This window comes from Oncorhynchus mykiss, chromosome 22, assembly GCF_013265735.2.
Source record: "Oncorhynchus mykiss isolate Arlee chromosome 22, USDA_OmykA_1.1, whole genome shotgun sequence".
In the NCBI taxonomy this organism is placed as follows: Eukaryota; Metazoa; Chordata; class Actinopteri; order Salmoniformes; family Salmonidae; genus Oncorhynchus; species Oncorhynchus mykiss.
The window spans coordinates 42,515,544-42,539,175 of record NC_048586.1 but is presented as its reverse complement, the minus strand read 5'-3'; the positions used below and the strand labels follow the sequence as shown (position 1 = coordinate 42,539,175).

The 23,632-nt window shown below is 42.3% G+C and overlaps 1 protein-coding gene across 2 annotated transcripts in view; it reads right to left on the bottom strand.

Annotated features, from left to right (window-relative positions):
* LOC110501894 (glycophorin-C) overlaps window positions 1-23,632 on the bottom strand; it is a 38,998-nt gene that overhangs the window by 11,795 nt on the left and 3,571 nt on the right. The window lies entirely within an intron of this gene.

Below are 23,632 nucleotides of genomic sequence, written 5' to 3'. Positions count from 1 at the left end.
CTTGGTAATAGAGGTTAATGACCGACTGAGGGACGAAGCAGCAGAACGACTTCACATTTGAATAAAGTTATCTCTCTGAAAACGGCCTGCCAGGCATAACTAATCAACGCATTCTAATGAGTTTCTTTCTTCTGCTGCTTTAGACTGAGTTGATTGGGAGGAGCAATAGTGCAATCTCTTTTCAATAGCAGTAGGATTCTTTGATGAAACGCAAGCAATGCCAGTGTAAAGGACATCACGCTGCTTGCTTAGTGAGTACCACTTCCTCCTGATTCGGCTCACACCGAAGCTTGAACCCAGGAAGCTTCTTAACACCAGCTGATGTCACGAGAAAAGAAAGCTATTCGCTGGCACAAGTGGGGACACTTCAGGCTGAGAAGTACCTTTCACTCATCCCCATGTGTTACACCAGTGCAATCTAGCAATAGGGGAACATCGTTAATGAACTTGCAATGAGGTCTTTACAAACTACCGCAAAGCAATTATCAGAATAGTTCTGTCTACATGGGCAGAGAGAGAGAGGGAGGCAGTTTAAAGAAAAAAGCTTCAAGGTTTCAACACAGTGTACAAAACAACTCATCTTCTTTTACTCAATCCATTTTGCAGATACATGAGGGTATTTTCTATATGTGGGATCAAAACAGCCAGCTGTTATGAGTGAATTAGGGTCCACTGAACAAACACAATTATCAGTAACCTTAGTCTAGAAACAGTAGATAATGCACTGTCTGTGTTTAAGGTAAATTGGGATGTCGTCTGAGGTCTTGTAATTGTGCCAAGGTTACTAAGTGAAGCTAATTTGTCGAGTGAAATGATGTATACAGAGGAAGGCCAGGCCTCATTGTAGCCTTGAGGGGAGTGGAGTAAAAGCCGAATTTATCATCCAGTTAGTGGGTGAAGTGTTGGGTTGGAGTTTATTGCTTGTCAGACACCTTTTTGTGTTAAACTGCACAGACTTCACAAACCTGTATTTTCAGTGTTGAAAACTTTTTATTATCAGGCCTCCGATCAACCTGGGGCGAAAAGCATATTTCTTCTGGCGTGATTGTAAGAGAGATCCTATCAGAAAATGTGTCCTTGAGGGAGCACTTCTTGGGACCTGAGGTTGGGACCTGACCATGTTATGTGTTGTTCTGTAGCAAGTTAACTATTCTCAATGTTGGTTTCTGGAAACCTACCCATGTGCCACGATCATCCAAAATGCCCCTTTTCCTTCCATGGCTATTTCCCTACTCATTGCTACCCTGACAACCCTTATCCGTTTTCAGACAGAGGATCAAATGCTGATCAGAATCAGAATTCTCAATGAAAACATTTCAATCACAGCTCTGTAAGGAAGCAAGTGAGCGAGTAGGCCAACAGCTGACAGTGTGAGGGAAAGACAGCTGACAGTGTGAGGGACAGAAGGCTGACAGTGTGAGGGATAGAAGGCTGACAGTGTGAGGGATAGAAGGCTGACAGTGTGAGGATAGAAGGCTGACTGTGTGAGGCAAAAAAAGCTGACTGTGTGAGGGAAAGACAGCTGACAGTGTGAGGGAAAGACAGCTGACAGTGTGAGGGAAAGAAAGCTGACAGTGTGAGGGAAAAAAATCTGACTGTGTGAGGGAAAGACAGCTGACAGTGTGAGGGAAAGACAGCTGACAGTGTGAGGGATAGAAAGCTGACAGTGTGAGGGAAAGAAATCTGACAGTGTGAGGGATAGAAGGCTGACAGTGTGAGGGATAGAAGGCTGACAGTGTGAGGGAAAGAAAGATGACAGTGTGAGGGATAAAAAGCTGACAGTATGAGGGATAGAAAGCTGACAGTGTGAGGGATAGAAGGCTGACAGCGTGAGGGATAGAAAGTGGAAGAAATGAAGAGGAATATAGGAAGAAGAGGACAAAGAGATGAGCTTGTAAGTATATACAAAGACAGGGAGAGGAAGAGTGCAAGGTAGAGAGGAAATAGAGGGGTGGGGCTTCCGTGCTGAGGCTCAAAGGAATTGGCAGAACCGCTTGTTTGTCATCCAGTGGGCTATACTGCACCCTTCCACTCCCCTCCACACACTCCCCAGAACCATTACACTGAACCGTTACACTGTGTCTCAAATATTTGGCATTACTCTCCCTTTTCACTTATCTTGCTTCTCCCCCACATCCTCTCTGTGCTTTCCTTTGTCTGTATCCAGCTGTGTTCAGGCTTTCCTCTCGCTATCTCTCTCCCACTCTCTTAGACTCCCTAGGCTCCATCTGCTAGTTCTGTTGCAAGATCAAAGTTCTCCTCCTACAATGATCGATGGCAATGTTATCATCGGACTGCCATGGAATACTCTAAAAGTAATTAACCCTGTTGAGGAAGCCTCTAGATTGGCATCTGATCATTTACGATGCCACCATGAGGATGGCTCTCAATAAAACATTGGACCCAACATCACAGCACTGACTAAGATAAAACAAATGATCTTTCTTCCCCTTGTAGCTTCACTTCTCTGGGGTGTGCCCCAGATCCCCTCTCCGAGACCACCAGGAGCCATCTAACCTATCCAGTAACCTTACATTTTAGGTCAAAACCTCATGGGAAGCACAGTGGTAACTTCATATAGTTGTGAGAAGGATAATAACAAAATGAATAATTTCATGATATTTATATCCTGTATATTCCAAACATTGTAATATATCTAAAAGTGTAACATATATTCCTTGTTGTCAGAAAACGCCTTGTCAAAATCCATGTGTAATTAAAAATAATAACAGTCATAATAGTCAGTGGCCTGAGTGACCAGTTAAAGATTGATATATAACACTGTGGACACACATACTTCCTGAGTTAATGGGTGAAGCAGGGCTGTCCCCTTGCCCATCTTGATGACAACGTCCAATATCACACGTCAAAACAACAAATTAAGTCGTTGTAAGAAAAAAAAGAAACAAGAGGAACTTGTTATCCAAGCACAAGGCCAGTTTAAAAGTGTTATCCAAGCACAAGGCCAGTTTAAAAGTGTTATCCAAGCACAAGGCCAGTTTAAAAGTGTTATCCAAGCACAAGGCCAGTTTAAAAGTGTTATCCAAGCACAAGGCCAGTTTAAAAGTGTTATCCAAGCACAAGGCCAGTTTAAAAGTGTTATCCAAGCACAAGGCCAGTTTAAAAGTGTTATCCAAGCACAAGGCCAGTTTAAAAGTGTTATCCAAGCACAAGGCCAGTTTAAAAGTGTTATCCAAGCACAAGGCCAGTTTAAAAGTGTTATCCAAGCACAAGGCCAGTTTAAAAGTGTTATCCAAGCACAAGGCCAGTTTAAAAGTGTTATCCAAGCACAAGGCCAGTTTAAAAGTGTTATCCAAGCACAAGGCCAGTTTAAAAGTGTTATCCAAGCACAAGGCCAGTTTAAAAGTGTTATCCAAGCACAAGGCCAGTTTAAAAGTGTTATCCAAGCACAAGGCCAGTTTAAAATAGTGTTTACCAAGCACAAGGCTAGTTTAAAAGTGTTATCCAAGCACAAGGCCAGTTTAAAATAGTGTTTACCAAGCACAAGGCCAGTTTAAAATAGTGTTTACCAAGAACAAGGTCAGTTAAAATAGTGTTTACCAAGCACAAGGTCAGTTTAAAATAGTGTTGACCAAGAATACGGTCAGTTTAAAAAAGTGTTTACCAAGAACACCAATGTCACAAATACCACTGAAGGTGGCTCCCCTTCCTGTTCGGGTGGTGCTCGGCGGTTGTCGTCGCCGGTCTACTAGCTGCCACCGATCCCTTTTTCCTTTTCGTTTGTTTTTGTCTAATTGTTTTCACCTGTTCCTTGTTGGGGTTTTGGGATGGGTGTTATTTAAGTTCGTTTAGCCCGCTGGTGTTTTTGCGGGCTTGTGGTTATTTTACGTTAGTGGTGTTTGTGTAATTTTGGGTTTTCGCTGTCCGGTATTTTGGTAACAGTGGGTTTGGGTTTTGTTGCGCCTGTGTTTTGGGATTCACCCATGTTTGTACCTGTTACTGTGCTTGAGGACATTAAAGCGTTTTTTCCCGTCTACCTTCTGCTCTCTGCGTCTGACTCCACACCCATCACTCTCCCAACGTTACAACCAAGGCCAGTTTAAAATAGTGTTTACCATGAATATGGTCAGTTTAAAAGAGTAGTTACCAAGCACAATGTCTATTTAAAGTGTTTACAAAGCACAATGATTGTGAGAATAGTGTTGACCTAGAATAAGGTCAGTTTAAAATAGTTTTATTCAATAATATGGTCAGTTTAAAATAGTGTTTACCAAGCAAAAGGTAAGTTAAAATAGTGTTTACCAAGCAACAGGTCCGTTTAAAATAGTGTTTATCAAGCACCAGGTCAGTTCAAAATAGTGTTTATCAAGCTCCAGGTCAGTTCAAAATAGTGTTTACCAAGCAAAAGGTCAGTTTAAAATATTGTTCACCAAGCACAAGGTCAGTTTAAAATAGTGTTTATCAAGCACCAGGTCAGTTCAAAATAGTGTTTACCAAGCAAAAGGTCAGTTTAAAATATTGTTCACCAAGCACAAGGTCAGTTTAAAATAGTGTTTACCAAGCAGAAGGTCAATTTAAAATAGTGTTTACCAATTACAAGGTCAGTTTAAAATAGTGTTTACCAAGCACAAGGCCCGCTTAAAATAGTGTTGACCGAGAATAAGGTCAGTTTAAAATAGTGTTTACCAAGCACAATGTCAGCTTAAAATAGTGCTTACCAAGAACAAGGCCAGTTTAATATACACTTTACCAAGAATAAGGTCAGTTTAACATTTTAGTTACCTAGCACAATGTCAGTTTAAAGTGTTAACCAAGCACAAGGCAAGTTTAGAATAGTGTTTACCAAGCACAAGGTCAGTTTAAAAGAGTGTTTACCAGGAATAAGGTCAGTTTAAAATTTTAGTTACCTAGCACAATGTCTGTTTAAAGTGTTAACCAAGCACAAGGCCCGCTTAAAATAGTGTTGACCGAGAATAAGGTCAGTTTAAAATAGTGTTTACCAAGCACAAGGCCAGTTTAAATAAAATAAAATAAATTTATATAGTTATTCGTACATCAGCTGATATCTCAAAGTGCTGTACAGAAACCCAACCTAAAACCCCAAACAGCAAGCAATGCAGGTGTAGAAGTACGGTGGCTAGGAAAAACTCCCTAGAAAGGCCAAAACCTAGGAAGATACCTAGAGAGGAACCAGGCTATGAGGGGTGGCCAGTCCTCTTCTGGCTGTGCCGGGTGGAGATTATAACAGAACATGACTAAGATGTTCAAATGTTCATAAATGACCTGCATGGTCAAATAATAATAATCACAGTAGTGGTCGAGGGTGCAGCAAGTCAGCACCTCAGGAGTAAATGTCAGTTGGCTTTTCATAGCCGATCATTAAGAGTATCTCTACCACTCCTGCTGTCTATAGAGAGTTGAAAACAGCAGGTCAAAAATAGTGTTTACCAAGCACAAGGTCAGATTAAAATAGTGTTTACCAAGCAGAAGGACAGTTTAAAATGTTAGTTACCTAGCACATGGTCTGTTTAAAGTGTTAACCAAGCACAAGGCCAGTTTAGAATAGTGTTTACCAAGCACAAGGTCAGTTTAAAATGTTAGTTACCTAGCACAATGTCTGTTTAAAGTGTTAACCAAGCACAAGGCCAGTTTAGAATAGTGTTTACCAAGCACAAGGTCAGTTTAAAATGTTAGTTACCTAGCACAATGTCTGTTTAAAGTATTAACCAAGCACAAGGCCAGTTTAGAATAGTGTTTACCAAGCACAAGGTCAGTTTAAAATGTTAGTTACCTAGCACAATGTCTGTTTAAAGTGTTAACCAAGCACAAGGCCAGTTTAGAATAGTGTTTATCAAGCACAAGGTCAGTTTAAAAGAGTGTTTACCAAGAACAAGGTCAGTTAAAATAGTGTTTACCAAGCACAAGGCCAGTTTAAAATAGGGTTTACCAGGCACAAGGTCAGTTAAAAATAGTGTTTACAAAGCACAAGGTCAGTTTAAAATTGTGTTAATCAAGCACAATGTCTGTTAAAAGTGTTTAACAAGCACAAGGCCAGTTATAAATAGTGTTTACCAATCAAAAGGTCAGTTCATAATAATGTTTACCAAGCACAAGGCCAGATTACAATAGTGTTTACCAAGCACAAGGCCAGATTACAATAGTGTTTACCAAGCAGAAGGACAGTTTAAAAGAGTGTTTACCAATCACAAGGTCAGTTTAAAATAGTTTTTACCAAGCACAAGGTCAGTTTAAAATAGTGTTTACCAAGCACAAGGTCAGTTTAAAATAGTGTTTACCAAGCACAAGGTCAGTTTAAAATAGTGTTTACCAAGCACAAGGCCAGTTTAAAATATTGTTTACCATAGTGTTCAAATAGCGTTCAAATAGTACCAAGCACAATGTTAGTTTACAAGTGCATGAAGGATTTAAAAAAAAAAATCTTTTAGAGAGGTAGAAATAGAGGAAATGTATTGTTAATTACTGTGAGATTTGACATGTAGAAGATTGTGAATGACCCATTGGTCACCAGGTTACATATATAGTTTTTAGCGACTGGGATAGAATATTATGTTTCAGGGAGATCATATTGGAAAATGAAGCTAGAAGGGAAGCGATGGCTGGATAGCCCACGGGCCTACGTTTGATGACCTAGGATCTAATGAAGGTTTGGGATGATTTTGTGTTGGACACATGCAGTAGTAGCAGCATTGTTCTCCTGTTCCCTCATCCTTTCCCTTTCTCCTTTGCTTTGTTACAACATGGAATGAGGAATAGTGACAGAATAGATGTAGAAAGTCACACAACTTTAGAGAAAAAGGTGGTGCCCTAAATACTTGCCAATCATCAACCTCAAACAAATAGACACCCCAATAAACATGATTTAGTTAGGCAGACCAGATTACAATTCCACTATGTTCCGAAATCCTTACTTGACCTAACTGACCAAAGTGAACAAATCCCCATGCCAACAGCTTTGCCCAGCCCCCACAGTTGTTAACTGAAATTTAGGCTATTCATTCCCAACTTAACACATGTCCCTCGGCTGAGACACTTATTAGCCTTAAATCAGACACTGTCACCTGGAGACATTGCCTCAGATATTTCCTAAAAGATTGATATTTGACTAATTAAATCACTCCAGATCCTTTCAATTACCTCAGTGCTCTCCTGCAGGTTCAATAGCAGAGCCACACTACATCATTATGAAATCACACAGAGGGGAAATAAATGTAGGCAATGGGTTACTGGCAGCAGTAAGGAAGAACTCTCCCCCTGTGAATTATAGGAACGCAAGTAGTTGCATTATGTTTAGAGACGGAGTGGCGTATGAACAATAACAAGGATCTGTTTTATTTTGGAGAACAGCCACTGGCTGCACCATGCACTGTACAATCTAAAATAGGCAATATACACAATAATGAAACGTTAGGGTTCATGAACTTTGAACATTTACATTGTTTGAGACCATGGCGACCCAAAACGTTATGTAAACCTGTCTGTCATTAAATATTCTATCCTGTTGAGTTGTTCTAGTCTGGGAACTGTTGTTAATGAAAGATGAACAATGTGTGTTTCATTGACTTCTTCTCAAGAGGGTTATATTTGCCAATTTCTTTTGCAATATTGCTTTAGTGCCTTGTTGCAAACTGGATGCATGTTTTGGAATATTTTGTATTCTGTACAGGCTTCCTTCTTTGATCTCTGTCAATTTTGGTTAGTATTGTGGAGTAACTACAGTGTTGTAGACCCATCCTCAGGTTTCTCCTATCACAGCCATTAAACTCTGTAACTGTTTTGAAGTCACAATTGGCCTCATGGCAAAATCCCTGAGCAGTTTCCTTCCTCTCCGACAACTGAGTTAGGAAGGATTCCTGTATCTTTGTAGTGACTGGGTGTATTGATACACCATCCAAAGTGTCATTAATAACTTATTATTTGCCCTTCTTTGTGAGGCATAAGAAAATCTCTCTGGTCTTTGTGGTTGAATCTGTGTTTGAAATTCACTGCTCGACTGAAGGACCTTACAGATAATTGTATGTGTGGGGTAAAAGAGATGAGGTAGTCATTCAAAGTAATGTTAAACACTATTACTGCACACAGAGTGAGAGGCCATGCAACTTAATAGCCATACCCTTATCCTACTCCTCCTCTGTTCCACTGGTGATGTAGAGGTTAACCCAGGCCCTGCAGCCCCTAACTCAACTCCCATTCCTCCAGGCGCTCTCATATATTGACTTCTGTAACTGTAAAAGCCTTGGTTTCATGCATGTTAAAATTAGAAGCCTCTTCCCTAAGTTTGTTTTATTCATTGCTTTAGCACACTCCACCATTCCGGATGTCCTAGCCGCGTCTGAATCCTGCCTTAGGAAGGCCACCAAAAATCCTGATTTCCATCCCTAACTATAACATTTTCCGACAAGATAGAACTGCCAAAAGGGGCGTAAGTTGCAATCTATTGCAGAGTTCTGTCATACTATCCAGGTCTGTGCCAAAACAATTCAAGCTTCTACTTGTAAAAATCCACCTTTCCAGAAACAAGTCTCTCACCATTGCCGCTTTATAGACCCCCGTCAGCTCCAAGCTGTGCCCTGGACACCATATGTCTGCTGTCTTCAACCAGGATCTCAGCCTCTTTGCCTGCGTGCGTAATTGGTCCGTTTCAAATGCTGTGAAACGCTCCCTAAAACACTTCAGCGAGCAGGTCTTTCTAATCGACCTGGCCATCCTGGAAGGATATTTATTTTAATTTTATTTATTTTACCTTTATTTAACTAGGCAAGTCAGTTAAGAACAAATTCTTATTTTCAATGATGGCCTAGGAACAATGGGTTCAGAACGACAGATTTGTACCTTGTCAGCTCGAGGGTTTGAACTTGCAACCTTCCGGTAACTAGTCCAACGCTCTAACCACTAGGCTACCCTGCCATCCCTAAGATTGACCTCACCCCGTCAGTAGAGGATGCCTGGTCACTCTTCAAAAGTGCTTTCCTCACCATCTTAAATTGTCATGCCCCATTCAAAAAATGTAGATCTAAGAACAGATAGCCCTTAGTTCACCCCAGACTTCATTGCCCTGGAACAGCAAAAAAAGCATCCTGTGGCGTTCTGCATTAGAATTGAATAGCCCCCGTGATATGCAACTTTTCAGGAAGGTCAGGAACCAATATACTCTGTCAGTTAGGAAAGCAAAGGCTAGCTTTTTCAAACAGAAATTTGCATCCTGTAGCACTAATTCCAAAAAGTTTTGGGACACTGTGAAGTACCTCCTCCCAGCTGCCCACTGCACTGCAGATAGGAAACATTGTCACCACCGATAAATTCAACGATAATCGATTAATTCAATAAGCGTTTTTCTACGGCTGGCCATACTTTCCACCTGGCTACTCCTACCCTGGCCAACATCTCAGCACCCCATGCAGCAACTTTCCCAAGCCCCCTCCCCCATTTCTCCTTCACCCAAATCCAGACAGCTGATGTTCTGAAAGAACTGCAAATTCTGGATCCCTACAAATCAGCTGGCTAGACAATCTGGACCCTCTCAACCTAAAAGTATCTGCCTATATTGTTGCTACCCCTATTACTAGCCTATTCAACCTCTCTCTTGTATCGTCTGAGACGCCCAAAGATTGGAAAGCTGCCGCGGTCATCCCCCTCTTCAAAGGGGGAGACACTCTAGACCCAAACTGTTATAGACCTATTATATCCATCCTGCCCTGGCTTTCTGAAATCTTCGAAAGCCAAGTTAACAAACAGATCACTGCCCATTTCGAATCCCACCGTACCTTCTCCACCTTCTCCATATAATCTGGTTTCCAACCTGGTCAATGGTGCACCTCAGCCATGCTCATGGTCCTAAACGATATCATAACCGCCATTGATAAAAAACTGTGCAGCCGTCTTCATCGACCTGGCCAAGGCTTTCGACTCTGTCAATCCAGGCATTCATATCGGCAGACTCAATAGCCTTGGCTTCTCAAATGACTGCCTCGCCTGGTTCACAAACTACTTATCAAATCAAATAAAATGTTATTGGACACATACACGTTTTTTTTTTAACCTTTATTTTACTAGGCAAGTCAGTTAAGAACAAATTCTTATTTTCAATGACGGCCTAGGAACAGTGCCTGTTCAGGGGCAGAACGACAGATTTGTGCCTTGTCAGCTCGGGGATTTGAACTTGCAACCTTCTAGTCCAACGCTCTAACCACTAGGCTACCCTGCCACCCCACATGGTTAGCAGATGTTAACATTTATATAATGTAAACATTATATAAAGTGACATTGTTTAAAAGTGACTAGTGATACATTTATTACATCCAATTATTAATTATTAAAGTGGCTAGAGATTGAGTCTGTATGTTGGCAGAAGCCAATCAATGTTAGTGATGGCTGTTTAACAGTCTGATGGCTTTGAGATAGAAGTTGTTTTTCAGTCTCTCGGTCCCTGCTTTGATGCACCTGTACTGACCTCACCTTCTGGATGATAGCGGGGTGAACAGCCAGTGGCTCGGGTGGTTGTTGTCCTTGATGATGGCCTTCCTGTGACATCGGGTGGTGTAGGTGTCCTGGGGGGCAGGTAGTTTGCCCCCGGTGATGCGTTGTGCAGACCTCACTACCCTCTGGAAAGCCTTACGGTTATGGACGGAGCAGTTGACGTACCAGGCGGTGATACAGCCCGACAGGGTACTCTAAATTGTGCATCTGTAAAAGTTTGTGAGTGTTTTTGGTGACAAGCCACATTTCTTCAGCCTCCTCCTACCCTCACCACCTGGGGGCGGCCCGTCAGAAAGTCCAGGACCCAGTTGCACAGGGCGGGGTCGAGACCCAGTGTCTCGAGCTTGATGACGAGTTTGGAGGGTACTATGGTGTTAAATGCTGAGCTCTAATCGATGAACAGCATTCGTACATAGGTATTCCTCTTGTCCAGGTGGGTTAGGGCAGTGTGCAGTGTGGTTGTGATTGCGTCGTCTGTGGACCTATTGGGGCGGTAAGCAAATTGGAGTGGGTCTAGGGTGTCAGGTAGTGTGGAGGTGATATGATCCTTGACTAGTCTCTCAAAGCACTTCATGATGACGGAAGTGAGTGCTATGGGGCGATAGTCATTTATCTCAGTTACCTTAGCTTTCCTGGGAACAGGAACAATGGTGGCATCTTGAAGCATGCGGGAACAGCAGACTGGGATAGGGAGTTATTCAATATGTCCATAAACACACCAGCCAGCTGGTCTGCGCATGCCCTGAGGACGCAGCTAGGGATGCCGTCTGGGCCGGCAGCGGTGAAGGAGAGCCCACAAGTTTTGGTACCGGGCCCTGTCAGTTGCACTGTATTGTCCTCAAGCGAGCAAAGAAGTTGTTGAGTTTGTCTGGGAGCAAGACATTGGTGTCGGCGATGGGGCTGGTTTTCTTTTTGTAGTCCGTGATTGACTGTAGACCCTGCCACATATGTCTCGTGTCTGAGTCGTTGTCTCTATACTGACGCTTAGCTTGTTTGATTGCCTTGTGGAGGGAATAGCTACTCTGTTTGTATTCGGTCATGTTTCCGGTCGCCTTCCCATGATTAAAAGCAGTGGTTCGCGCTTTCAGTTTTGCGCAAATGCTGCAATCAATCCAAGGCTTCTGGTTGGGGAAGGATTTATTGGTCACCGTGGGTACCACATCACCGATGCACTTGCTAATAAACTCGCTCACCGAATCAGCGTAAACATCAATGTTATTGTCCGATGTTATCTGGAACATATCCCAGTTCAAAGCAATCTTGAAGCATCGAATCAGATTAGTCGGACTAGCATTGAACAGACCTGAGCATGGTTGTTTCCTGCTTAAGTTTCTGTCTATAGGCTGGGAGTAACAAAATGGAGTCGTGGTCAGATTTGTCCGAAAGGAGGGCGCGGGAGGGCTTTGTATGCATCGTGGAAATTACAGTAGCAATGATCCAGGGTGTTGCCAGCTCGGGTCGCGCATTCGAAATGCTGATAAAATTAAGGGAGCCTTGTTTTCAGATTAGCCTTCTTTAAATCTCCAACTACAAAAAATGCAGCTTCAGGATATGTGGTTTACAGTTTCTTTCAGGGCAGTCGAGGTATCTGCTTGGGGGGGGGGGGGGGGGGGAGTAATCGAAGAGAATTCTCTTGGTAGATAATGCGGTTGGCATTTGATCGTAGGGGATTCTAGGTCAGGTGAACAAAAGGACTTGAGTTCCTGTATGTTGTTATGATCTCACCACGACTCGTTAATCATAAGGCTTATACCCCCACCCTTCTTCTTACCAGAACGATGTTTGTTTCTGGAGGCACGATGCGTGAAGAATCCGGGTGGCTGTACTGACTCTGAAAACGTATCCCGAGTGAGCCATGTTTCCGTGAAACAAAGAATGTTACAATCTCTGATGTCTCTCTGGAAGGCTACCCTTGCTCGAGTTTCATGTACCTTGTTGTCAAGAGACTGGACATTGGCGAGTATACTTGGGATAGAGTTCAGTGTGTCAAATTGGAAGGCCTGTTGTCTGGACCTCTGGCAGTCTCTATGGGGGTGCTACAGGGTTCAATTCTCGGGCTGACTCTTTTCTCTGTATATATCAACGATGTCGCTCTTGCTGCTGGATATTCTCTGATCCACCTCTATGCAGACGACAGCAGACATACTTCTGGCCCTTCTTTGGACACTGTGCTAACAAACCTCTAAACGAGCTTCAATGCCATAAAACAATCCTTCCGTGACCTCCAACTGCTTTTAAATGCAAGTAAAACTAAGCGCATGCTCTTCAACCGATTGCTGCCTGCACCCTCTCGCCCGACTAGCATCACTACTCTGGACAGTTCTGACTTAGAATATGTGGACAACTACAAATACCTAGGTGTCTGGTTAGACTGTAAACTCTCCTTCGAGACTCACATTAAGCATCTCCAATCCAAAAATAAATAATCCAAAAATAAATCTAGAATTGGCTTCCAATTTCGTTCCAGTTCTCTGCTGCCAATGACTGGAATGAATTGCAAAAATCACTGAAGCTGGAGTCTTATATCTCCCTCTCTAACTTTAAGCATCAGCTGTCAGAGCAGCTTACCGATCACTGTACCTGTAAACAGCCAATCGTAAATAGCACACTAGACTACCTCATCCCCATATTGTTACTTATCCTCTTGCTCTTTTGCACCCCATTATCTCTACTTGCACATGATCTTCTGCACATCTATCACTCCAGTGTTAATGCTAAATTGTAATTATTTCACCTCCATGGCCTATTTATTGCCTTACCTCCCTACTCTTCTACATTTTCACACACTGTACATAGATTTTTCTATTGTGTTATTGACTGTACGTCTGTTTCTGTGTAACTCTGTATTGTTGTTTGTGTCACACTGCTTTGCTTTATCTAGGCCAGGTTGCAGTTGTAAATTATGTTCTCAACTGGTCTACCTGGTCAAATAAAGGTGAAATAAAAATAAAATAAAAAAATAAAATAATGTGACTTGTTTATGAAAATATTTACTGCTGAACTTATTTAGGCTTGCCATAACAATGTGGTTGAATACTTATTGAATCAAGACATTTCAGCTTTTAATTGGTAATTCATTTGTAACGTTTTGAAAAAGATTAGTCCACTTTGACATTATGGGGTATTGTGTGTTGGCCAGTGACCAAAAATCTAAATGTAATCCATTTTAAATCCATTTAAATTCAGGTTGTAACACAACAAAATGTGGAAAAAGTCGAGGCGTGTGAATCCTTTCTGAAGGCGCTGGACGTCCACACCCTTTCCTGTGTCTTTCTCCTCTTTCTTCCTGGTTTGCAGAGAACTCATCGCTCTCTTTACTGGCTGCCTTGGAGGGTCATATCTGGCTGGAATATAAAATGGAGACTCTATCGCTTCCCACCATATGGCACTGGCAACTGTAGAACACTGCTTTCCCTTTTCCCGTTTCCTGTTCTTCCTTGCCTTGTCGTGTAAAGGCAGCAGTTGTACCGTTGCGGACCAGGTAAAGGGGGATTGGGAAGGGTCTGCGCCAGTTTTTTAATGGCTATGAAATCTTATGACAGGATCAGATGACTTGCTTCAGGCATGGTTGAAGCTGATTAGGGACAGATGGTGCCTTGTCCCGTGCTCCACGTTGCCTTACCGCCTATGGGGATGTGTAAAGAGGTTTGTTCTCTGCCGGGCTAACTGTTGTAGACACAAACAGACAGACAAGTGAATCAGAGAGAGAGAGACTGAGACAGATAAATAGATAAACAGAACTGTCTAGACCGTGGCAGATAGGTTCAGTGCCTGGCAAAGGCTTTTGCTTTTTCAGAGAAAAGCCTTAAAAGTTTGCTGCCATGGTTTAGACCTATTTAACTGTTTCTCAACTCTGCACCCGTGGAGAACCCTTTTCATTTGATTGGGATTTACATATATATATATATATATATATATATATATATATATATATATATATGTGTGTATTTGTGTGTATTTGTAACTCAAATCTGAACCAACTTTTAGTTATAACTAATAACATTTAGTTTGTGTTTAGATAGTGATGTGAGTGACACTTCGCAGTGGGATTTACACTGCATGGGAGTGCTATAAACATCTCAGTTGTCTCTTTTTACCATGGCTGGAATCAATTAAACACCTCTCCTGTCTCCAGAAACTGGCAGACGGACACTCCAAGGGAATTGGAAACTTAGTGGACAGCTATCCTCCAGGACCAGCATCCAGCCTCCCTGCCAGGCCCCTGATTGGTTCTCCCTGGTGTGAAGCTAGCAGCAGCGTGAGGCAAAGAGGGAGAGTGTGAGGTAGTTGGTGCTGCTGGGGGCAGCACATCTGTCCTGTTATCTCAGGAGCATTGAGCTGATGGGATTGGGGGGGATGGGGGAGGAGACTCTGGGGGGGCTAAGATAAACAGACACTACAGAGATGCCTCTCTGGGATTGTTGTTGGGACTCTCCCGTCTCGCGACACTGGGTTAGAACTCCCCCATCTCTCCTCAATTCCCTTTTGGACAAATACATCCAACCCCTGCGGTTCCAAAGCCAACATCCTGCTCCAAGAAGATAGGAAGGGTTATTTACTGTTTACTTTTACTCCAGTTATATTCATTTATTATGTTATTGATTTCTCCAACTACCCCATACATCCAAGCCTCAATCTACAGCTAAATAAAGGAAACTCCAAAATACAGTAAAGTGTCTTAATAGGGTGTTGGACCATCACAAGCCATCAGAACAGCTTCAATGAACCTTGCCATAGATTCTACAAATGTCTGGAACTCTATCGGAGGGATAGGACACCACTGTGTATCCGAAATGTACTCACGTTTCCTTTATTTTGGCAGTTACCTACAGTTGAAGTCGGAAGTTTACATACACCTCAGCCAAATACATTTAAACTCAGTTCAATTCCTGACATTTAATCCAAGTAAAAATTCTGTGTCTTAGGTCAGTTAGGATCACAACTTTATTTTAAGAATGTGAAATGTCAGAATAATAGTAGAGAGAATGATTTATTTCAGCATCACATTCCCAGTGGGTCAGAAGTTTACATACACTCAATTAGTATTTGGTAGTATTGCCTTTAAAATTGTTTAACTTGGGTCAAACGTTTCGGGTAACCTTCCACAAGCTTCCCAAAATAGGTTGGGTGAATTTTGGCCCATTCCTCCTTACAGAGCTGGTGTAACTGAGTCAGGTGGGTAGGCCTCCTTGCTTGCACACGCTTATTAAGTTCTGACGACACATTTTCTATAGGATTGAGGTCAGGGCTTGTGATGGCCACTCCAAAACCTTGACTTTGTTGTCCTTAAGACATTTTGCCACAACTTTGGAAGCATGCTTGGGGTCACTGTCCATTTGGAAGATCCATTTGCAACCAAGCTTTAACTTCCTGACTGATGTCTTGAGATGTTGCTTCAATATATCCACATCATTTCCCCCTCCTCATGATGCCATCTATTTTGTGAAGTGCACCAGTCCCTCCTGCAGCAACGCACCCCCACAACATGATGCAGCTACCCCTGTGCTTCACGGTTGGGATGGTGTTCTTCAGCTTGCAAGCCTCCCACTTTTGTTCATTATGGCCAAACAGTTCTATTTTTGTTTCATCAGACCAGAGGACACTTCTCCAAAAAGTAGGATCTTTGTCACCATGTGCAGTTGCAAACCGTAGTCTGGCTATTTTATGGCGGTTTTGGAGCAGTGGCTTCTTCCTTGCTGGGCAGCCTTTCAGGTTATGTCAATATAGGAATTATTTTTACTGTGGATATAGATATTTTTGTACCTGTTTTCCTCAAGCATCTTCACAAGGACCTTTGTTGTTGTTTTGGGATTGATTTGCACTTTTCGCACCAAAGTACGTTCATCTCTAGGAGGCAGAATGCGTCTCCTTCCTGAGCGGTATGACGGTATGATGGTGTATATACTTGCATAATATTGTTTGTACAGATGAGCGTGGTACCTTCAGCCGTTTGGAAATTGCTCCCAAGGATGAACCAGACTTGTGGAGGTCTACAATTCTGTTTCCTGAGGTCTTGGCTGATTTCTTTTGATTTTCCCATGATGTCAAGCAAAGAGGCACTGAGTTTGAAGGTAGGCCTTGAAATACATCCACAGGTACACCTCCAATTGACTCAAAGGATGTCAATTAGCCTATCAGAAGCATCTAAAGCCATGACATCCTTTTCTGGACATTTCCAAGCTGGTTAAAGGCACAGTCAACTTAGTGTATGTCAACTTCTGACCCACTGGAATTGTGATATATTGAATTATAAGTGAAATCATCTCTCTGTAAACAATTGTTGGAAAAATAACTTGTGTCATGCACAAAGTAGACATACTACATTCCGTCTTAAATGTTATCATTTATTTACATATTAGGGTACCTGAGGATTGATTAGTAACGATATTTGACTTGTTTGAACAAAGTTTATTGGTAACTTTTGGGATTCCTTTGTCTGTATGTTGAACGAGTGGAACGGGTGAATTACTGAATCAAACTCGCCAACTAAACAAACTTTTTGGGGATATAAAGAAGGACTTTATCGAACAAAACAACCATTTGTTGTATAGCTGGGACCCTTGGGATTGCAAACAGAGGAAGATCTTCAAAGGTAAGTGATTTATTTTATCGCTATTTCTGATTTTTGTGACACCTCTGCTGGTTTGGAAAATGTTTTTAATGCTGGTGTATGCGTTGCCCTGTCCTCAGATAATCGCTTTCACCTTCAAGCCTTTTTGAAATCTGACAAAGTGGTTTGATTAACACGAAGTTCAGCTTTTAAACAATGTAAGACATTTGTTTTTTCACGAATGTTTAATATTACGATTTTTGTATTTTGAATTTTGCACTCTGTAATTTCACCGGATGTTGTCGAGCTGGGGCACTAGCGGCACGTCCAAAGAGGTTTTAACAAGACATTTGTGGAGTGGTTGAAACAAGAGTTTTAATAACTCCAACCTAAGTGTATGTAAACTTCTGACTTCAACTATATATCTCTGCAGCACTCTCGTGGTAGTGGAAAAAGTAGCAAATTGTGATACCTGAGTAAAAATATTGATACCTTAATAGAAAGTTAAAAAACTACTTGAGTAAAAGTCTAAAAGTATTTGGTTTGAAATATACTCAAGTATAAAAAGTAAATATAATTGTTAAAACATACTCAAAAGAAAAAGCAAAAGTAGAAGTATAAATCGCTTAAAATTCCTTAAATGAAGCAACGTAGACAGCACCATTTTGTTTTAAAAATGTACGGATAGCCAGGGGCACACTCCAACACTCAGACATCATTTACAAATTATGCATTTGAGTTTAGTGAGTCAGCCAGATCAGAGGCAGTAGGGATGACCACGTGTTCTCTTCAAAAGTGCGTAAACTGGACATTTTTCCTGTCTTGCTAAGTATTCAAAATGTAAGGAGTACTTTTGGGTGTCAGGGAAATGTGTGGAGTAAAAAGTAGATTATTTCCTCTTGGAATGTAGTGAAGTAAAAGTAAAAGTTGTCAAAAATATGATAAGTAAATTAAAGTACAGATACCCCCTTAAGTACTTTACAACACTGCTTTCTCTCAGCCTCGCTTGCACTGTTCCCCTCTGTTACTCTCTGATTCTCTATCTTTGTCTGACTAATTCTCTCACTCTCTCTCTCTCTCCTCTCCCTCACTCTTTCTCCCTCTCCCTCTCTCATCTCCTTTCTCACTCTCTCTCTCCCTCTTTTCACCTGTCTTTTTTTCTTTTGAAAGTAGAGTATTTGTATTTATTTGCTTTGTATTTGTATTTATTTATTTTTATCAGACTTATTTGTCATACTTTTTGTCTCATCCCTCTCTACCATAAAATGCTTCAATTACTCAAGGAGATTTATTTAGATTTTATCGTTTTTACAGTCATTTTCTTAATTAGTGCATGCTGTGGCAGACGGCAGGGAGAGGTGACGGGAGTGGTAATTAAGCGATATCTTGCAGGTAGCTGGCTCCGCCCCCGGGCCTTATATGGATTTCCTGTCCCATCGAGGAAAGGCTGTGAGTCATTAATTAAGCCAGGGAGTGCTTGGGGATAAAGGAAGAAGCAGCCTGCATAAAGGGGCAGAGGTGGTGAGAGAAACAAGAGCGGTATGAAGAGTGAGAGAAACAAGAGCGGTATGAAGAGTGAGAGAAACAAGAGCGGTGTGTCGAGTGAGAGAAACAAGAGCGGTGTGTTGAGTGAGAGAAACAAGAGCGGTGTGTTGAGTGATAGAAACAAGAGCGGTATGAAGAGTGAGAAACAAGAGCGGTGTGAAGAGTGAGAGAAACAAGAGCGGTGTGTTGAGTGATAGAAACAAGAGCGGTATGAAGAGTGAGAAACAAGAGCGGTGTGAAGAGTGAGAGAAACAAGAGCGGTGTGTTGAGTGAGAGAAACAAGAGCGGTGTGAAGCGTGAGAGAAACAAGAGCGATATGAAGAGTGAGAGAAAAGAGAGTGAAATCTGTGTGATTGCCCGTTGTGACCTGGACTGTTGGACCCGAGTGTGAAGATTACCCCTGGAAAATGGCACAGACAAAGAGAACGGCTTGTGGACTGTGAGGTGATTGGTGAATTCCCCCTTCTTTCCCCATGTATGAACATACCTAATAAACTTCCCCTTTGCATCCTATTTGTGCTACTGGTGCCTATTGTTGTTATTGAACTTGGTGATGTGTAACCCCACACCTTTGATCTTGCTACAATGCTTATTAGTAACTGGAATAAGCAATTTCCTAGATGTGTCAAGTGCAGCGTCTGGTTGCTCCTCATTACAGACAAGCAAATATTCTTTACGTCATCAACATATGATTCACTACAAACCTTATTGTATGACCTCTTAAACTATATTAGGCCCAGCCTTTGGAACTTAGGTTTTTCTACAGTAAAAACCCTGAAGGTCAAAGTAGAGGAAGGGGGAAAATCTCCCTCGCTAGCGCCACGGCTGAACACACTGCTCCAGCAGCCCAAACAATTCAAGGTCCGCTCTGCTGTCATCTCTCAGCTCCTTTGAGACGCATGCTTTCATGCTAAAAATGGAGAGTCTCCATTTTTTCTGTGTCCTTTCCTTATTCTGTCTGAGATGCTACATAAAGGTCTCTGAACTACAACAGGGGTTAGTGTGCGGGGTTAGTGTTCGGGGGTATAGCACTATCTCCACGTCTGGGGAAAATGATGGCTGCCGTTTTAGGGCCTCCAAACCAACTGTGTTTTTTCACATTTTATTAACTTATTTTGTACGTAATGTTGCTGCTACGGGGACAGATGGATTACCAGGACGTGTACTCAACATGCACAGACCAACTGGTAAGTATATTCACTGACATTTTCAACCTCTCCCTGACCGAGTCAGTAATGCCTACAGGTTTCAATTAGACCATCATAGTCCCTGTGCCAAAGAAAACAAAGGTAACTTGCCTTAATCGCTACCACCCCGTAGCACTCACGTTGGTAGCCATGAAGGGCTTTGAAAGTCTGGTCATAGCTCACACCAAAACCATCTCGGAAACCCTAGACCCACACACATTTGCATACCTCCACAGATGATGCTTTCTCAATCGCACTCCACACTGCCCTTTTCCACCTGGACAAAAGGAACACCTATGTGAGAATGCTTTTCATTGAGCTCAGCGTTTAACACAAAAATCATCACTAAGCTAAGGATCCTTGGACTAAACACCTCCCTCTGCAAATGGATCCTGGACTTCCTGATGGACCACCCCCAGGTGGTAAGTGTAGGTAACAACACATCTGCCACGCTGATCCTGAACAAGGGCACCCTTGGTGCGTGCTTAGTCCCCTCCTGTAAAGCACAAGCACAACTCCAACACCCTCTTTAAGTTTGTTAATGACACAACAGTGGTAGGCCTGATCACAGACAACTATGAGACAGCCTATAGGGTGGAGATCAGAGACCTGGCAGTGTGGTGCCAGGACATCAACCTCTCCCTCAACATGAGCAAGACAAAGGAGATGATCGTAGACTACAGGAGAAGGAGGGCCAAACATGCCCCCATTCACATCGATGGGGCTGTAGTGAAGTGGGTCGAGAGTTTCAAGTTCCTTGGTGTCCACACCACCAACAAACTATTATGGTTCAAACACACCAAGACAGTTGTGAAGAGGGCATGACAACACCTTTTCCCCCTCAGGAGACTGAAAAGATTTGTCATGGGTCCCCAGATCCTCAAAAAGTTCCACAGCTGCACCGCCGAGAGCATCCTGACGGGTTGCATCACAGCCTGGTATGGCAACTGCTCGGCGTCTGACCGTAAGGAGCTACAGAGGGTAGTGAGTACGGCCCAGTACATCACTGGGTCCAAGCTTCCTGCCATCCAGGACCTATATACCAGGCGGTGTCAGAGGAAGACCCAGAAAATTGTCAAAGACTCCAGTCACCCAAGTCATAGACTGTTCTCTCTACTACAGCACGCCAAGCAGAACTGGATCGCCAGACAAGTTTAGGTCCAAAAGGCTCCTTGACAGCTTCTACCCCCAAGCCACAAGACTGCTGAAACATTAAAGGGCCGCCCGGACTATTTACACTGACATGAATATTCGCTTTACTATGCATAGTCACTTTACCCCTACCTACATGTACAAATTACCTTCTTTAACCTGTACACCCGCACATTGACTCTGTACCGGTACCCCCTGTATATAGCCTCTATTACTTTACTGTGCTACTTTTTTACTTTTTATTTTTCACTAGTATATTTAGTAATTATAATTCTTGAATTCTTGAACTGCATTGTTGGTTAAGGGATTGTAAGTAAACATTTCACTGATGTATTTGGGGCATGTGACAAATAACATTTTATTTGATTTAATGTTTCCATGTCTGTTCTTTGTTGCAAAAAGTTAGCATGGTACAGTACCTACGTGCACCAATAACACACATAGAGGGCCTCTTTTCTATAGTAGGCTAGTGAGTACTGAGAGCCACCAGACCAGCTGACTGACAGCCACCGGACCAGCTGACTGACAGCCAGCAGAGCCGTTTCTGCAAACAAAAAACATCAGGCACTGGCTGCTTCACAGACACTGCTTTTGTACAACTACTACCAGCTGGTTGCAAAACAGATCATTATTCTTCAACACCTATTCAATGTGGCCTGGCCCACAATTGGTGCTTGTTGAGCAAATGGATTGTTAACAGTCCTGCATACATATAGACGATCAAACGTACATACACCTTCGTGTGTGGTTAAATCAACCTTGTATTCAGGGTTGTGTGTGCAGTCAGGGAGTTATAAACTCAAAGCCTTACGTAAAAAACAACAGAATGCTTCACTCTCCTAGTTGTTTATTTGACCTCAGCAACAAGATGTCCCTACAAGGTCATATTGCAGGTGAAGGATACATCACATCACGACACAAGGATGACTCCAATGCAATGTTATGACTGCCACACACATCTACTTAATTTGAGGTTCACAAACGTTACCCTGTGCTATAGGTAGGGAATGATTCAACCTGTAGGCATGGTGGCATGTAATTGTCAATTAACATTAAAATTTGCCCCATAGCACTTTAGGAACATCAGCAGCCAAGCTTGATGGCACATTTTATGCTCGCTTAATCATGATCATTTCACATCCTCACTCAAAAGTGACAAGTGAGTCTCTAAAGTTGGGTCTTTTTCCCGTGGATTTTGAAATAACCGGACTTCTTTTGCTTCAACTTCCTGTCAGTAGTTACTGTACTGACTTTCTGTCAGTAGTTACTGCACTGACTTCCTGTCAGTAGTTACTGCACTGACTTCCTGTCAGTAGTTACTGCACTGACTTCCTGTCAGTAGTTACTGCACTGACTTCCTGTCAGTAGTTACTGCACTGACTTCCTGTCAGTAGTTACTGCACTGACTTCCTGTCAGTAGTTACTGCACAATATCAAATTAAATCTTAAAGCCCTCAAATATTATTTTACAGATTTTTTTTTTTTTGGGGGGGGGTGGGGTGTGCTGAGTAAAATGAATCTGTTACGAGGATAAATAATAAGTTGTGCACAGGTAAATCATGTAATGTAGCGGAAGCCCATTATATTTGCTGCTGTCGCTCCTCTGTTACCAAAATGAAGTTTAAAAAAATGCATCAACAGAAAATAGGAACAGTCAGGTCCTGAAAGACAGATTTATAAACTCTAAAGGCGCTTGCTTCCCTCTCTCCTTGGCCTATAGCTGCCTCTGTCATTGTGTAGCCTACAGGTGTATTGTGTGATAAGACTTGCTATTACTTTATTACCTTAAATGTTTGAGAGTACGATGTATGGAGAGAAAACGGGATCTAAGCACTGGCTGGAGAGACACTAACTAAAGCCAATGGCAGACGGTAGTGTTCTCCACATGCCAATCAAAGCCTCCCTTTGTGGTTCCACCATTTATCCTGAAACCCACAGAGATGGATATACACGGTAACTGGCTACTACATTTTCAACCAGGGATGCTAGGGCACAAGCCTGAGAAATTTGCTTTGCTTCTCATATCTAGTCAGATTAACTGTTTGTTTGTCATTACATCGCTAATGAGAGTGTACATTTTTTCTCATGATGCGATTGCGCCTTGTTAAATCAGAGATAAAAGTCCCATTAAACAGCAGTGTTAAAGTGCCTGGTTGTGAGAGCTGTTTTTATCCTGCAGGTTTCTAGTTGCCTCTCTGGCAATGGGTCCCTTACTGTCAGGCCAGGGCCCGGGGATCTGAGAAGGTCTATATTCACACCTGTCATATCGCCTGGCTGCTCCTTCTCCCCGACACCCGAGGAGACAACAGTAGAATGCACAAGGGACAGCATAGCTGGAGTCTCCCCTGACTTTGAAAAGTGAAAGCATTTCTAACAGACAAGCATCTACCTCCTTTCCCCCCATATTTGTGTGCCTCAGGTATTTTTCTATACATAACCATACACTTCCAGCATCTATTTGGTCTGATAGCAGGTGGCAACCTGTCTGTCAAAGCATATTCAATGATTAATTCAGTTTAACAATTGTATCATTCTTTTTCCTGCTCTGTCAATGTTTGGCCACTTTACAAGGCAACTCTTGACAGGAAACACATGGGTGGAGTAAAAAAAAAATGAACAAAAAAAACCCCCTGTCAAATTCAACTGAACAATGCAAGACGGAGTAAAATAAAACAGCTGCTTGCTGTCGTTCATTTTCTTTTTCTTCCTTGATTGCAACACTCCTGACCTCCCAGTTATACGA